Source organism: Colias croceus, chromosome 9 (genome assembly GCF_905220415.1).
Source record: "Colias croceus chromosome 9, ilColCroc2.1".
In the NCBI taxonomy this organism is placed as follows: domain Eukaryota; kingdom Metazoa; phylum Arthropoda; class Insecta; order Lepidoptera; family Pieridae; genus Colias; species Colias croceus.
This window is the reverse complement of record NC_059545.1, coordinates 3,482,655-3,502,021: the sequence shown is the minus strand read 5'-3', so window position 1 is coordinate 3,502,021 and position 19,367 is coordinate 3,482,655. Positions and strand designations below refer to the sequence as shown.

At 31.2% G+C, this 19,367-nt stretch overlaps 1 protein-coding gene across 1 annotated transcript in view; it reads right to left on the bottom strand.

Annotated features, from left to right (window-relative positions):
* The window catches only part of LOC123694453, a 127,322-nt gene that overhangs the window by 95,562 nt on the left and 12,393 nt on the right, over window positions 1-19,367 (bottom strand). The window lies entirely within an intron of this gene.

The following is a 19,367-nucleotide window of genomic DNA, read 5'->3' as shown; positions in this document are numbered from 1 at the left end:
GAGATAAAAGCGGATCAATCGATCAATCAACGTTTTTGGTGATTACGTTGGAATATTTTTAATTCAGGCTATTTCACAGAATACTTAATCGTACTTACTTAATTAAATAACTACAAATGTAGTGAAGAAATTATAATAATTGGAATGTAATTGTTTTTATCACAGATCTCACAAGTACGATGGTCAGTGGGGTCGATCACAACAAAAACAATAAAAGTATTAGGTATAACTGTTTCTTTAATGGTTCATCAACTTTAGTAAATATTGGAAGATTGGACACAAAAACGATCTGTTTTATTTAAACATAAAACCAGATGGAAATAAAAGGATCAGAGCAGTACCACAACCGTATCAAATGCATGCTTTAACACTTCTACAAAAAACAGTAACTCCCAATAGACACACAAAAAAATAAACTTTCATTTAACGCGCGATCTTGTGTAAAAAATATAAAGGTTTTACTTATGTAAGCAATCTTATAATACCGGTACAATGACACCGGATCCACATTATAGGCGATCAGCGGAAACGTGGCGATAAAACAAATATTTTACGGCTGTTTTAAATAATTGATACTTGACTTTTATGCGTATTTCCTTACGTTTAGGAAGTTTAACTTTGCTGTAATTTACGTGTGACTTGTAAGCAATGTTGCATATTTTATCGATAGCATAATATTTAATTCGTGTGGATTTTATGCATTGAAATTATATTGCGTTAGTACGCTAATAAATCTTAAGACAATATAATATCGAGTATAGTAGTAACGAGAATTTTTTATACAGCATTTATTTTATTACTGCAATGAACAGATTGGTAATCATTATACATTTTCACCGTTCTTTATTATATGTAACGTGATCATCTATAGATGTTCTCTAATAACTTGAATATGACTACATAATTCTAACATCGTAAATAACATTCCCAATCGTATTTTTATATAGGACAATATGTGACAAAATGTCACAAAATCGATGTTATCTTCCATAACATAGACCACACACTGCCCGTAGGCATGTGATCATAAGCCGTTGAACTCCTGCGCATATTGAATTCTAATCGTGAACCCAGTAATTATCTGCTCGTGCATAGCTAATTCATTAAATGTGGACTATTTCTATGAACTATTTATGTACTTTGTACTATTAAAAAATTCTATCGAAAACACCGTACTACGTGTAAATTTAGCAGTACATAACCTTATAGTTTACACTAACCATAAACAAGTTTTATCATAACTATAGGTATGGCTTTGTAGAAGAAAGTTTTTTAAAGTAAACGGGTACTGACTTACATAATATTATCTTGTTTTTAAAACTAAGAGATAATCACAACAATTATCATTTAAGGCGTTGCGCAATCGATATCCGCCTAAACCAGTTTAGTTTAAAATTTAATTATTACTTATCGTACCGAAAGTGATTAAATGAAATTCGATAAGTAAGTATTATTTTGGTTCATTTTTGATCTTCGTTTTATATATCACCATCATAATAAACTTATTTTTGTTACAAGTGGAATCAAATGGAGTTTTCCAAGGTTGGATTCTGTGTCCGCTTTGCTTTTGATAAATTGATACGTCATAAAATTTTATTTCAAAATAATAATTACTACGATAGTTATAAAAGTTGCTCTTGACTTTTGCAAGAAAACTTAAATCACGTATTCGAAAACATATTCAATATTACAATAATTGTCTGTAATCTTAGTATAAATAATTCCAATCTCAAAACACACCATTTAAAATAAACACGCAACGTAGACCAACACTTGTGTTACGAGTACTTAAAAAAACCTATTCTTTCACAAAAGTAAGCGTTTAAAAAATAACTGCGTTAAAAACAACCGACTTCAAAAACGGAAAAGTAAGAAATAAAAAAGATTTGATATTATTAATTACTACACATTATTTAGATGTGCTATTTATTAAATAGGTTTGATGTCGGTGCACGGGCTTAATACCTACTAAGTGCTTAGTGTTTGGCACCGACTTCAAACCTATTTAATAAATAGCACATAAAAATAATATGTAGTAATTAATAATATCAAATCTTTTTTATTTCTTACTTTTCCGTTTTTGAAGTCGGTTGTTTTTAACGCAGTTATTTTTATTTAATACTTTTTAGTGTATTTTTCAACACGAATCAAACGAGCCCAAACTCGATAAAGTTGAGTCAATATATTACTGAGTTCCTATGGCCACCTTCCGATTCCATCATCAGATCAGCTCCATGTCATGATAATGTTTCATCGCTATCCAATTTACATTCGTATACAAAATTTCAGCTCAATCGGTTACCGGGAAGTGAATCAAAGTTACTTGCTACATTGAAATTAAGTCATCGAGTACAGACAAAAATGCTCATAAAATAAAAACTACTAGGCCTAGCCGAATAAAATTTTTATGGGACCAATTCGACACCATCCCGCATCGAACAAAAAAAGAATCACGTAAATCGGTTCAGAAACCTCGGAGTAATCGGTGTACATACATAAAAAAAAAAAAAAAAAAAAATATACCGGCCGAATTGATAACCTCCTCCTTTTTTTTTGAAGTCGGTTAACAAAACAATGCCAACGCTAGTGGCAGAGGTTACGAACCAAGGAGTTAGGTACCATAGTATAAAGAGAACTATGGTAATACATACTAATGAAGTTTGTTATTCATAAACATCTGTGGTCCTTACAAGCGTCTGCAAGCAACTAAGCATACAGAATTTAGACTGATTTATTATGTTATTGTTTCAAGTGTATTTGTATACTGTTACCGGTTTAGTCCTGGTTTAATTAATGGATAGGTAGTTATTTTAAACCCGAGTTTAACTGGAGTATGTATGGTCCGACACTCAAGAAATAATTTTAATATTCCTTAGTTAAATTCTTCTAAAATGCGCTTTTCAAGAATGTATTAAATATTTATGATACAATAGGAAACTTAGCATACGATTCTAAAAGACGTTGATATATTTTATTAGCTAACCGCGTAGTAAATTCCAAAACGTAAAGCATATGTCCAAACTACAAAATAGTCGCAGAAAGGAAAAAGAGACCATTGTATGCCTATTGATATTGTCATTTTCTCCTACACCGATAGTCCAATAGAAAACCACTTTCATTGGCTATTTAACCAAATTTAATCCACGCGTAATGTCATTTTCACGTGCTTTCTATTCACTTGCGTACAACAAGATTTGTGTTGTCAATGACTATGCATTCTGTATTGAAGATGACCTCACAACACTTCAAGGGATTATAATCTTTAGAATGATTAGGTTAGAGTCGCTTATGGTTTGCACTTTACATTCGTGCGATATGTATCGTTTGTACAACTTTTACTCACATTGGACTTGGCCTTAAAAAGGTATGACATTATGATTTCGATTGTTGTTGTATGTTGTTCCTATATTTTATTATTATTATTGCTACTGCATCGATCTTATTATTTTCATATAGTAGAATATGCATTTATTATAACTAATGAAATTATAATTTAATCAGATGTTTAGTTTTAGTTACAAAGTTATACAAATTGTGATATCATTATTAATTTACTTGTTCTTGAATTTATTATCATACGTATTTCCATACCATTGGTATGGAATTGTATTGTTATGGTAAGGTTTGTAATGTGACGTTACAAACCTTAATTATTACACATACAGTATTTTTAAATTTTACCTCGAAACCATTCACTACGTACCATTAAATTCATTCATGCTTAATTATTTGCCATATTACAAACAACACTTACCAACTTACAACGTATAATTGTATCCATTAAAAAATTATTACTTAACGATATAATAGTCATAGTCAGGCGATTTAGCTGTCATGAGCATATTAACTATTAACTAAACAAGTGAAACTTTAAAACACAACTAGTGTCAAAGATCGCTAGATTTTTGTATTTAAATTTACATAACAATTTGAACACTTGTAACGCAAGACGTGAGGAGGTTTTGAAATTCTTTACAATAGGTAAGTTTAAAAGCATAGAAGAATATTTAGAGACAATTGGTCTCATGGTATATTGATATTTTGAATAATATTGAATACTACCTAGAAAATGCATTCATATAAATAAAAATAATTCTTATATTTTTAATAGTTAACCTATGTATTGTTATTATGACCAATTTTAAGATAGATTGGTAATAATTTGACTTTGTAGAATTCATAAATTCAGTCATTGTTGATGCAACGAACCAACGTTTATGCAAAATTCAATATGTTTTCCAATAACATTCCAAATGAAACTTCCAATCGTTGACTTAGAAAGAAAACACATTACGAAATAACATTCCATTTTAGCCACAGATACAAAATGTTAGCTTAAGTAACACATATACAATGTCACTAGGTCTCAAGCCGCGTCTAACATTTTCTAAAGACTATTGTCAAACAAAACTGTGTTTGTGTGTACCAAGTGTGTACACACTCACACATACACAGTAATGGTGAAAGTTGCTTCCTTTTTCTCACAAGATACGTTGATACGGAAATAGGCAGCGTCAGATCGACTAATTAGTTTTTGTAACAATTGCGCGGTTGTAATAACGGTGTAACAGCTACCATTTTAAAGTGTAAATCATCACTTCGTATTATGTAAATGTTGATTTTATACTGTTATGCGTAACGGACGCTTTTGGTTTGTGGTTTTGATTTTTATAGATGGATTTTCGGTAATTAATGGAATTTGCATAGTACGGTTTATTATCTTTTTTATGAACATTATTTACGAATTAACATAGTCATTATTTCAAACTCTATCAAAGCATGACACGATATATTTTATTGTACTATGAAACTTTTTTATTATATTCATAGTTCATAGGAATATTAAATAAATTTAACAACAAATAATTAAGAACTATTCGATTGCTTGAAATTGATAAAGTTTCATTTCAATTCTGGATATTTTTCATAACTTAAATAAGGTGAGTCGGGGTAAGACCGGACGGATTTTAGACGTATTGAAATAATCTAGCAAAAGCCCGATTTTCTCAGCACTAGTTCAAGATTTACTACTTAAAACTGATATAAATGACAATTCATTTAGCATCGCTTTTCTCTACAATAAGTTTATTCTTATAAACTCAACAGCTTCTGATTTTAAGGCGTTTAAAAACAACACTTACTTTTTTATGACTATGGTAAAAAAGTACTCTTCGGGGTAAGTTCGGACATGCTTTTAAATGCACTTCTATTGAATATAGCATAAGGTCGATAAAAAAATATATCCGATCTTTTACGCTCTAAAATGATTTTTTGTCGATTTTTTTGAAATCCACTTTACAGGCGCGCGGCTCGTCGAAGCGACGCCCAGAACCTGAAGGTCGATGTAAAACAAAATGAAGTCGTACAGAATTTTGCCCCCGTAAATAAATATGCTCATATTCGCCGAATTTTTGAAGTTTACGTTCTTACCCCATGTCCGGACTTACCCGAACTCACTATAGTATTGAATTATCCAAAAATATAATTGTCTATTAAGTATTCATGTTATTTTCCAGTAGCGGAACCGCCGTAATCAAAGTCAGGATATAATGCAAGCTATAATGCCTCATCAAACAACCAGAATCTTAAAATAAGGACACTCATTAAACGCTTCCGTTGGCCCAAAGGTTGGTATTTTATATTGAATATATCCATACTATAAATGCGAAAGTAACTCTGTCTATCTGTCTAGAACTCAATCACGCCTAAACTACTGAACCAATTTGCATGAAATTTGGTATGGAGATATTTTGATGCCCGAGAAAGGACATAGGCTACTTTTTATCCCGGGAAAATGACGCAATCCTGGAAATCCCGCGGGAACGGGAACTATGCGGGTTTTTCTTTGACTGCGCGGGCGAAGCCGCGGGCGGGAACCTAGTAATTAAATAAATTATCATAATATTGTGACCTAGTTTGCAATTTCCTAACGTATGAATTTGCTTATTAACATTTATTTTCGAAATGGACCTTGGGAGTGGTGGATAAAGTCGGAGTTGTTGTCATGAATTTAAAACAACTAAAAATAACATTTGCTACCCTGGCCTGGTTCACAACCAGTCTGGTGGGCTCTTGTATAAAGCATAATGTATAGAAATAGTGTCCATTTAGCAACATAGGTCATAGCATCGAAATAAAATACTATACATGTTTTGAAACATTTAATTAAGAATTTGTTTCAAGAAAATGGTCTTCCGGACTTAATAGGTATTTCATGCAGTAATAATCGCGCAATAACTACTATATTATTATAATATGCTTTACAGTGTACTAGAAAATAGTATAATCAAATGAGAATACGCCATCGAATCATCCATATGGATGTAAACGAAGAATCATTAGACAGAATAATAAGAAACCTAATTGGTCCATAAACAATAACTGTAAAAAACGATGCATTAAAAATTCAAATTTTGACCTCGTCTCACACCATTGATTGTAATTAAATCTCTTGAATGTCACACTTCATTCGCTAAGTATCTTGCAACGAAGTTATATGATACGAGATAGCTCAATTACAGTTAAAAAGCAATATGATATACATTGACAAACGAAGGAATGCGTTTCACAAGGTAAAATTAATACCTTGATAGCATTGCAAAATAAACGCATATAAATATGAAACTATAACAAACCAACAGTTTTATGTTATAAAAGAGATATCATTCAGTTTATAAAATTTATTGTAAAAAGTAAAAGCTCGTAAATTTACCTAGCTTAGTTACAGTTCGTACACATGATATAGGTACAAGTCTACGTAATTTCTAGTAAAAGTGTAAACTGTATTTATTTTTATGAGCACAAAATTCCCACGAAATTATGTATCAAAGTTTTTAAATTGTTATGCATTTATTATTATATTATTAGACACAGTCTTGTGGTAATTACAATTTTTTATAAAATAATGCTTTAGGTAAATTAGTAATACCTAGTAAATGAAATCTTTTTGTAATGTTCATCACATATGTCTTTAAATAATGTAAAACATTTCGAAAATATGAAATTTATAAATCAGTGATATCGATATGCCTTGAACAGCAACTTTCTTCTTTAATTTTGGAAATATTAACATGAATATGTAAACATGATTGTTTAAATTGATATATTATCGTGATTTCGGCATCAAAATCGTCTAATTTGAATAATTATTTCACCCGCGTCCTCATATTGGTAGCGCGGAGTAAAAATTCTAAGAATACTTGATAAACCAATATTTCCTAAATAAGATATGGACAATCGAAGGTAAAAAAAAATATTTTTAACTAGTTCCACGATTACCATCTTGAAAAAACAAAATAGTATAGGCACAGATAATATATAACACTATTATATATGTAAGTGTGATGTGGGAAAAACTTATTATTTAGTCGATAAATATAACCTAGCTGTGGTCAGGTCTTTACATAATCTATCTCCATATATTCTTCATTTTATTGTTATCGTATGTGTCATAAAAAGTAATTGTTTGCTTGTTAATCGTTATGCCCGTACAATAAACACAAAGAGTATGTAAATATTTATTATTTCTATGAATATTGTTTCCTATAAACTTATATTGTATACAGATATTTTCTTACACATCTTGTTATGATTCTTTTTTCTATCATATACTACTTTAATGTGCATAAAAGTCGTTTGTTTAAGATGGTGCTATTATTAGCAGCTTTTAGAAAACTTCTGCATGGCGGAAGGTTTTATCTATTTTATTACCTATTTCTACTAAACTTTCAGATGTGTACCTTATTTTTATGAACCTTACCTTAAACCGAAAATTACCTCAGAACTTTCGACTGTTCAAAAGAAAAGAGTTGAAGCCTATTTGCTAATAAAGAGTTTATTTATTTATTTTCAAGGTACCAATTTCGATGACTCTGATTTTATTTGGAAGCTGGTATCTCTTGTTCCCATTAAAATCTGCTTCTTCAAATTCTGCCAATTTTAAGACGGTGTAGTTTTTTATTATAAATAGTTATCTAACCCACACAAACCTAAAACCTCCACACTGCACAGCCTGTCTAATAATCTAGTTCAAAGTAAATCACAAGGTTCTCACGATCCTTCACGACATTGACACTCAAACCGCAGCCGGATCTTGAAACTGGACTAAGAGTAATCTTGTAAACATACCCCGTCACCTTGAAATATATATAGCTTTTAGACTGTATTGTCTATAAAGTTATAGGTACAACGTTTAGGTCATAGGTCTTAAGTCTTGAATTATTGTGCATATTATTATTAATTTGCTCCGTTATTCCTTTTAACACGCTTTTTTAGCTTCACCTATTTGTTATTGTTGTTTAAATGGACAGATTCAATTCAAACTTCGTACACTTATCAATGTGTTATTTAGTTTTTTTTTAAGTAAATTGACTTATTAATTAAATGTTATTTATCTAATGCAGTATGTATAGCTATCTCTGTTATGTTAGAAACCAACAAATATTATACTTTGGTCACGCAATGATGCGGCAACTAATGAGCCATTTTCATGAAGATACTTCAGTTAATGAAGTGTTAAAAATATGAAGGAACACGATCATCTTTCTTAAAAACAAAATTTAGAGAATATCATCAATAATGTCGACTACAAAACGAACTTCCACAAAATTAGGTACAATGAGTGCTCACTTTCATACGACATAATATAGTTTAAAAACAACGCATGATATTCTACAGATATACCTACGTCATTGTTTTGTTCAAAGATGTAAAGTACAATGCCCCACAATATGAGAACACAAGTAAAACACGAAAATCCATAAAAGTAACGGATCTCTCGCCCAAACGCATTTAGCATTTCAATCACGCACCATCCGTGACTATACGAATTACAAAATCATGGAATCTAAGAGCGGAGATAAAAATCTTATAATAATTCTACACTCGTACCGCAGGTCCTTGACTTTAACAAAGAAATTGCGTCATAAATGTTTATTAGACAATAGTACACAATTAGCCCTGTGCATACATGTAGTGGTGAACGCTTGTCATACTTTTTAATCCGTGAGAATTTTCTGGCTTTTGTTAAAAATGTTTGAATCACTAAATTGCTTATTTGAATGTTTATACTTTTGATTTCTTTGCGAATTACGAAGAATTCCGGCATTTAAATTGTTGAATTGTGTAACAGGTGAACATTTCTCGACACATATTATTTTCTTACTTTTAACTATAATCAAATCGTACTTGTCGAATATTAGACATAGAAATATATCCAAAAATTTTACATCATAATTAACATAATTTAGTCATAATCAATACTAATAAAACATTACAATTTCTATAGCCACAGATTTAAACACTTTCATTAATAAGTAATAACCTAACAAGTTTATTCTCAACAAACACACAACATACAACATCAAAGGTCGATAACCCGAAACAGAACGATTTTCCACTCCACGCGAGATTTCGAAAAGCATCTGTCTACAATTTCAAATTAACTTATTTCTCGGTTAAATAGCCTTTATTTCAAACAATAAGATTCGTTTTTGGTTTGACTGGACACGAATTGACGGTTTCACTTCAATACCTCAATATAATGATTGTCTAATATAATTTACTAGTGCAATGCCCAATACCAGTGCTGTGGTTAACAAAGTTCTACATAGATTAATCTTTAGAAATCATTCCGTGAATTAATGAACATTAATATATTTTATCACATGGTAACGTATTTTTTCCTGTTTGTATTAATATCGAAACGACAATTAAAATACGGTATTAAATAAATTTCTTATTAATTAGTTTTGCTTCATTCCGCGTTTGGCATATTATTAAACTTTGTTTCCATTACTTACACCTACAAAATGTTAACCTTGTGATATTCTGTTGTGTTCTCATATTTGAAAGTTAAGACTAGAACAAATTTTATTTAATGATCATCTCAATTTGGAAGTATGTCAGCAAAGAATGACCCGCTTTTGTCTTGACGTATATGGCCATGAAGATTTATATATGTATGCAATTTCTATTGTATTGTAGGCATACATAGATTTTTTAAATGTTTTGTCACGGAATCAATAATATATCGATTCAACAAATTAACTATATGAAAAACAAAAGAATTTCCTAAAATTTAACGAGGCTTAGAATGTGAGAATGTGTGCAATGCCGAAAATAATTCAGCTTTTTATGAACATACTTACTAGGGTGATATTTATATAGCTAAAACCATACAGCAAAACGTTAGGTATACTCGTATACTAAAATATATTTGTGAATAAGAAAAAAAAATGGATATTATCATAGCAGCATAAATCTATATATATAAAACTCAAAGGTGACTGATATAGTGATCTATCAACGCACAGCCCAAACCACTGGACGTATCGGGCTGAAAGGCATGCAGGTAGATGTTAGGACTTAGGCATCCGCTAAGAAAGGATTTCCCGAAATTCTTGCGGGGACGGGGAAAAACGGGATGCACGTACAAAGTCGTGGGCGGAAACTAGTTCAATATAAACAAAAGAGATACAATCAGTTAGTCACATATGAACATCTTCACGCTTCAACGCAGACCTCAATACGTTTTTACAAAGTTTTCTATCCGTTCCGTGGCCACGCGTTTTTCCATAAAACGTTTTACAAACCATACGTGTATAATTTACTTTCAATGTATCGTTTCTATTTTTTTTCATTAAGTAGTTACTAGATTATAAGAGCGAGCGTCTTGTCTGCCTGCCTGTCTATAAAGTTTTCATGCAGAATATGATTATAGGTTTTTTTAGTACTGGGCAGAAACTATGAGGATGAAGACGTAGATTTTTTAATAGATAACATGAAGGTGATAAAATATGTGAGTGAGAATGTGATAAAAGTCTGTAGGTTTGATATGGGCCATATCATAATTGTTACATTTGTACAAGAATAGAACATGGTACCTTCCAATAGAGGTATACGAAAGAATGCCAATTTAAAAATCCTATTAGTTTTAATATAATAAACTTTCTTTTTATGACGACAAAACATATTCATCACAAACTACCTAATGTTTTTTTTAAATATTTCAACCGTTAATTCATACTAACCTTTTATTCAATTACATCTTACATTAGAAAAAAAAACTTCTTCATACAATCATACTTCCTACATCCAAACTAGCCATAATGCATTCATCATTACTTGGACAAACGGAAATGCTGTGAAATAGAAAGTTACATCGGAAGCAATCTTAGTGTCATCAAGATACTTGTTAGATAATCATGGTCGCCCAAATGTCTAAATAATCTTGATGCTTTATAGCACGAATTGACCATTTCGTTCGCAAATCACCAGTGCAATATTCTTTGAAGAATTTTATTTTATTTATTTATATTTTAGGAGAATCTACAGCTGTATTCTTAAAAAGTAGTCACATAATATAATAATCACAATAAGCCATTTACAGATTCTCACGACTAGAATAACACTAATATGTAACAGATTCAAATGTAAGCGATTACGCACACGAATCAAATGTCTTCGAATTTACTAATACTATTGTAACACTAATTAAATTACATATTAACTCGACCACCAAACTGACGAAAGAACTCATTTGCTAACTGACGCTTAATGGAGTAAGGACTGCTGCAGAATAAGTCAAAATCGAACTGTTTTGATAGCTTGTTAAAGTTATTGCTTACGCGCAGAATAAACGAGTTTTGACGATTGTTAGTGCTGACTGCGGAAGTAAAGATAGGTGTATATTTACGAGATAGAATTGAGGGTGTGTATAGAGAAATTTTGGCTAGTAGATCTGGGCAGTCTATTTTGTTGGATGTAATACCTAAAAGATATCAGCAATCTCCCGGCGATTTGTAAGAGATAGGAAATGAAATTTGCTGCAGACCTCGAAATAATCCTCAGATTTGTACGGGACATGTAGGTAATCGGTAACATAGGAATTTCAAAAACTTCATCTGTATTCGTTCTATTCTAGTTATATATTTATTGTTTCTTATTCGTATCGTTCGTATCGTTTTTTATTGAAGTTTTTGTTAGAAATATTACTTAGATTATAATTTTTAGGACATATACAGACCAAGTACTACATATACGAGTAAGTATTTAATACGCAAGTTGTACATAGTTGTGTACGTTAATTTAATTATTGTTTCATTAAAAAAATTACAAGCTTGATTTCAGAAGGTACCTATGTAAATGATGAGTTTATTACTAAACATAAGTGACAACTATCATTCATATTATTTCGCATAAATATCATAAATAATGCATGTTTATATTTGAACGTACAGTAAATCACTTAACAGATAGCAAAGATGAATGAGAGTAATCTAACTGTTTTCAGTTTTTACTATCGCATTTCTCTAATAGCACAGAATCTGGAAAGCATTCAGCCCCCCTAGCCAAGTGGCTTTCTGTTAGCGTAGCGTTCAATAGAATAGACTACGAATGTATGAGATTGACGTAAGCTGTAGATAACGTAGCGTTCAATAGAATAGACTACGAATGTATGAGATTGACGTAAGCTGTAGATAAACTTTATCTACAGCTTACGTCAATCTCATACATTCGTAGTCTATTCTATTGAACGCTACGCTAACAGAAAACCACTTGGCTAGGGGAGCAGTACTGTTAATTCTCGATATAGCTAATTAAGTCAATAAAAGATTAAGTTTTATTGTAACATTTGAACCGGAGGTTGATTAGAGGCAAATTTATTCACATAAATGCGCATAATAGTATCAAGTATGTGCTATAATATAATATACTATAATGTTACTTTTAGATTATAATTACGATCCCTGTGCTAACCATTATTCTTCGATAGATAGATCCCAATTCTATTTGTTTTTAATTTAAATTTTTCGAATCTTAATAATTATTACCGGGGTTCACTTCATATTCATTCATTCATCATCACTTCATAGTATAAAACAAAGTCGTTTCCTTTGTCCCTATGTCCCTTTGTATGCTTAAATCTTTAAAACTACGCAACGGGTTTTGATGCGTTTTTTTAATAGATAGAGTGATTCAAGAAGAAGGTTTTAGTATATAATTTATTAGGTTTTAGACAAAGCGGGCGAAGCCGCGGGCGTTAAGCTAGTTCTTAATATAACGTTTCCAACCGTTTGCTTCCTTGAAAATAATACAATTATAACAGTATCCACCCGATCAGACAGCGTGAAATTCAAACCGAAAAAATAGTAAACCGTTACCTGCAATTAAGCATATCTACAAGTTTGTACAATTTGTTTAATTACACCGGCCATTAATCTAACATTTAGCAACACCTGTGGTCACGTCGTTATGTGAAATATCCATACATATAATAAAATCGTAGGAATGTCAAAACTGCACATTGAATATTTTTTTTAAAAGAATACTTGCGGCGTGATCGACATTCGATATCGAAGCCAAAAATATTGTTTTTAGAATTTTTGTCTATTTGTCTGTATCTATGACATGGATGAACTGAAAAAGTACTGCATGGATTTCACAGATAGCTTGAGACCTGAGAAAAGACATAGGATAGGTTTTATCCTGGAACAGGAGCGGGAACTATACATTTTTCTTTGGCTACACGAGCGAAGCCGCTGGCAGAAAGCTAGTTTTCAATATTTGCAAAATATAACCTGTTACTTACTGAATTACTCGTGATGACTCCATGTAATGATGATGGATGTTTGTGATATAAGGTTAATTAAATGTGTCGTGATTGTGCTCATTGGTAAATAATTATATAAGGATTCGTTTATATTATGTAAGTAATTGTTTGTAATACGATGTCGTAATAAGTTGTAGGTAAATATTAGTGGAAATATTAAGAGACTGAATTATTTAGACACACTATATTTATCTTACTTTCGTCGAATTTTTTAGTTTTATTACTTTAGTAACTTTGTGCAATATAATGTATTGCCGCTTAATGTATCTAATCGGAGCATGTCTTGAATAGGTATTTTACAATATTTGCTTATTTATCTTCCAATGGGTTTTTTAAACTTCAAATAAATTCGTTAAATAAAAGCTATGTACGAAAAATGTAATCAAACTAAAAGCGCAAATTATAATAAATTATACAAAAGTAATTTACAATTGTGTCATGGGCGATAATCGCTTGCGCAACTAACAACAGTCAGGTACTAAGTTTATACCGTTCCCATAGAGAATGCAAGCCATTATAAACTAATTGAACATTAAGTGATGTAGGAAATACTTTTTAATACCATCTGGATGTGACAAATACAACACTAGTTGTTCATTTGTTTTTTCGAGTTGAAGAGTAACTATCAACATTAGACCGGACTCTCAGTGGAGTTTCGTTTGCAAAAATAGCGGACCTAAATCTGACTTCTGATATATATTGTATAGATCCCAGACATCCTATAGACAGATGTTGCCAACCAGTTTTGTGGTCCCCCTGCCCGCACCCCGGTAATTAAATATGGCATACAAAGAAAAAAATAAAAATTTCCAAAACATGCCGTGTGGGATATCAAATGAAAGAGCTTATTGAGTAGATCACGAATATATAGCATACTATATACATTTCTTACACTTTCTCTAAGATTTTTTAGAAAATTTACGAAAATGGTCCATTTTTGAGTTAACTTTAAACCACTATAGATGGAAAACTCATGAATAAAACTGATGATAAAACCGTGTAAATGTCAATCCAACTGTCGCACAATGTCGTGTACCTGCAGAAAAGCAGCAATGAAATGTATATCCTTGTGTAAATGTGTAAACAATAATTGTAAAAACTTGTAACAAAATCAAACTGTTACTTGCATGTGTAAGCATTTTTCTCCGTAAATTTCGTAAAAATGGATCAAAATAAAATAATTCTATTAGTTTACTACCTTGTATTTTATTTATAACACAAAATTACCAATAATTCCATAATTCAAACCAAAAACTTTGTAATTTATCAATAATATTTGTGGTGGAGGGGAGGGGGGAGGGGGATCACAAAACTGGTTGGCAACATCTGTTTATAGGATGTCTGGGATCTTTATAATATATATCAGAAGTCAGATTGAGGTCCGCAATTTTTGCAAACGTCTCCACTGAGTCCGAAATTTTAAGAAATACATATATTGAAATATCGAAACTCGCCATCTTTGAATGCTCCCCCCACTCCCCCATGCAACTATTTCACTGTACGAACTATTGAATCGTAAACAATGGACTATTGTTAATTATTTAAAATAATAATTTAAAAAAGATATTCATGAGTTTTCAATCTATAGTGGTTTAAAGTTAACTCAAAAATGGACCATTTTCGTAAATTTTCTAAAAAATCTTAGAGAAAGTGTAAGAAATGTATATAGTATGCTATATATTCGTGATCTACTCAATAAGCTCTTTCATTTGATACCCCACACGGCATGTTTTGGAAATTTTTATTTTTTTTCTTTGTATGCCATATTTAATTACCGGGGTGCGGGCAGGGGGACCACAAAACTGGTTGGCAACATCTGTCTATAGGATGTCTGGGACCTATACAATATATATCAGAAGTCAAATTTAGGTCCGCTATTTTTGCAAACGAACATCTCCTTGGAGCCTGCTCTACATTCTATTATCAAATATTTGGTCACTATTTTAGTAAAGAAAAGCTTAAATATTATTAACCTATTTTCATCTCAATGTGCAAAACTCGTAAAAGAAAAATATTTTTTAAAACTCGACCGTCAATATTGCGAAATTCATACCAACGATTGATGTTAATAGGTGTGCATTCGATGCAACAATACCAAATTTGAAATCCCATACAAACTTAATGTTATAATAACACCAATAAACAAAAAAACACGCACAACGCATTACATCATGCATAATGCATTTCTTAAACATCGGTCAAGTGAAACAGCAAGGCCGTATCCAACGTTTTCGTGATCTGTGGCAACATATCTCTCCTTGAATGCTAAAAGAAATCTCGCACTCGTCGTTTTCACATGTGTCTATAAATGTACTTAGGTTTCTTGTACTTTGCCTACATTTGTTTTTCACTATTTCTCCGTAACGTGGACAAACGGTTAAATCGATTTAGCGAATGCGTGGAAAGTGTGGCATCGGTTTCCATCGTACGTTTACCTATCTTCATATTGATTTGAGTTTCTTCGATTGATATCAATGATTAGAAGAAATATTAAATTTGATATGAAATAGCTGTTATAGTTTATTACAAAATTGGGGGTCTGTGTTTTTACAATACCCAAGCTCTTAAATAAAATTTGAAGAGAAATCAAAGGAGCCTTAACTTCTAATACCAAGGATGATAATCGATTCCTATAGTAAAAGAGAACGCATAATATATCAATTACATTATAATATTACCTACACAGTAATAATATTAGGTAATTTTCTATTAGACTGAGCAAAGATTGATGACTTTTCAAAGTAAGATGAACTTTTTATCTGCCTTGATACCAATTTAACATGGTCTAATTAGTTAATTTACTGTGATCATAAGCCGTTAAAACGGTTTTATTTTAGGCATCACTAGGCAGGAATTCATTTGTCAATATACTTTGGTTATCATTATTATAGTTTTTGGTTTGTTAAAAAGAATTACTCTGCAAAAGATAGCAAATAACACAAGTCTATTGCTATAACTCAAAACACAATCACGATAAAATGTAGGCTGCCTCTCAGACTTCACGGCCTTGGTGTAAGAAGCCACTCATCATTGACTTAAAACAAAACCAAAAACTTACTCGGAACTGAAGGTTCCCCATGACTGCGTCTACAATGAATTAGTACCAACATTAAAGATACATTTTAGACTATTATATCATATGCAACTGGTTAACTTAAGCAAACAGATTAAATGTTAGCGTATGGCCTTACAATCGTATCCCAGAAAGTCAAAGTTCACTATGCCATCACGACAATGACTACCAAAATGATTGACAGGCATCAATTACTACGATTATAGCACTTATTACAAACAAGTTACGGTGCAAATTATCGCCAAATGATCACTTAAATCATCAATCTATAATACAGTTATAGTCGGGTCGAAGCAGGACAATGGCCTGGTTACCTTTAATAAACACCTGTCTCATTTTGTAATATTAAAATTTCATATCTCGCTAGATTTAGTTGGTATACCAATTAAACTGCTAGTTGAATCAAGTTTAATGTTTATTTGAATTACATCAGTGCAAATAATTTTGTATATTTTATGCAATGTTTCCTTTTTCAGGAGTCGATTTCTGATAGTTTGAGAAATAGGTGGAAATATGTGTTTCAACTGTCAAAATATGGTTAAAATCTAAGCACAGTCTCAAGTCTGTGACGTGTGTGTGTGTGTGTGTGTGTTAAACATGTTTTACATAAGAAGTAATTTGGTTGTATTTAAAAACTTGATAGCCACAATATTTGGGTAAAGCAGCCTTTTTCCTTACCTAATCCTTGTTGTCTTGTGTGATCAAAACACAATGTACGTATAGTTACTACTAATAAGAACCTTCTACTAATGACACAACTGTTAAGCTTAAATATATCTGATACAGTGATGATACTTACATACTCGTAACATGTTGGTTTATCCTACATATAAGTATATCAAAGAGCAGTACCATTATGAAGTGCAAGTTATATAATTCTAGGAAATTATGAGAGACAATGCATCTAATACCGTTAGGAAAAACACACACGACTTGTGTATCTTTGCGGATCTAACTTTAATAGAAAATGTTATACTATGTAATATGTATAGGGATTTTTCAATTTTAAATTTAATTGCCAAAGCATATTTTTATAAGAAAATTGCATATACCTAGGTGTTGATGTTGAACAAACAATAAAAACATAATATTTCCCAGAAAGTCATCTGTGTAAATTTTGAACAGGTTTGTTGTAATTTATAGCCTATAAGTAATGTTTGTCTTTCTTTAATAGATTGCTTACTGCGGAACGAAGCCCGCCGGTAAATTACAAATAGTCCACACTTATATCTGCCTTGTAACTACTAGTATGGTGCCCTAGACCAAATATAGAAAATTTAGTTTCATTGCAAGTATTTTGAGCATGTCTTTATAGACCAATTTTCTGGCCACACACGCATGTAAAAAGTTTAGCAATAAAAATAAGCCACTAAACCTCTTGTGGAGATATTAAACAATTTTTAATTACCTACTTTTACTAGTCCACAGAAAATAGTTACCCCAATGGTTCCGCTAGATGAACTGGTAGAAAACTCAGGGCATTTAACATGATTTATGAATTAGATCGAAATCATACACCAACCGATAAACGAACGTAATTACGCAACTGCCAATTAAACTCTTCACATAATATAATTATCGACGATCCATCACAAACTACCGAGTCTCAACATTATCATAATAAGCCAGTATTAAGTCACAAGACATTTCGCGTCTTGTTCGCGTCAATACAAGCTATAGAAAGTCCATAACGTCTAACATATTATGCTTTCCAATTTCTCCGGGTTATATAACAACCGGTTGCCGAAAATATTTGGCGTTTATCACGACGATAATGCAACCGAATGGAAATATTAACAGAATTGTATTTGCATACAATCATGGAAAATACCTTTCAAAATAAGAAAAGAACGATACATTCCCAAACTGTATTTTTATACATCAAGATGATCAAGGTCTATCAATTTTTTTTTTTTTGTTTTGTTTATCGATTTCTGAATTTAATGATGTTTTGATTCCAATATAAAATTTATATCACAAACATAACAAATCCTAACACGATGTCTGTTTAAAAAAAAGCTTTTAGACCATTAAATACTTTTAACGCAATCAATAACAAAGTTTTTATCACAACTGTTCAAACATTGGTTTAACACCTATTACGAAATTATAAAACATAATATCTCCTATAAACACATAATATAGACACCTTAAGAAGGCAGGCGCCTGCGGCAAAAATGCTAATATAAATAAATTACTGTAATATATTCCTAAACGACTTCTATAGAAGGTACTGTTTCACAATGACGTTGTCATCCATGTAAAAAAAATGTTATATATTAATCTGCATTTTTTTTTTGTTGACAATAAGAATATGTTTAATAACGATTAATCTCAGCGGATTTTCACTAAATGTTCAACTGCCTACAAATAAATAAGATTTTTTTTTAAAGTTGACTTTATCTTATTACTAATACCTACTGCTTAAATCCGTCTCCATTATTTAATTCGTAGATAAAAATTCTTCATAAAACTTGATCCTACAATAAAAAATTGTTATTGCCATACTTGAAAGAATTTAGCAATAGCTATTCAATGATTATTATAATTAGCACTACAAAAACCATATACTTGTTAACATACCTGTTCAAACAAACAAGTTTGTCACAACCTTGTGTCCATAATAATAACATTGAAATATTATTATACATTTCTCACATTTACTCAAGTGTACAGTAATTA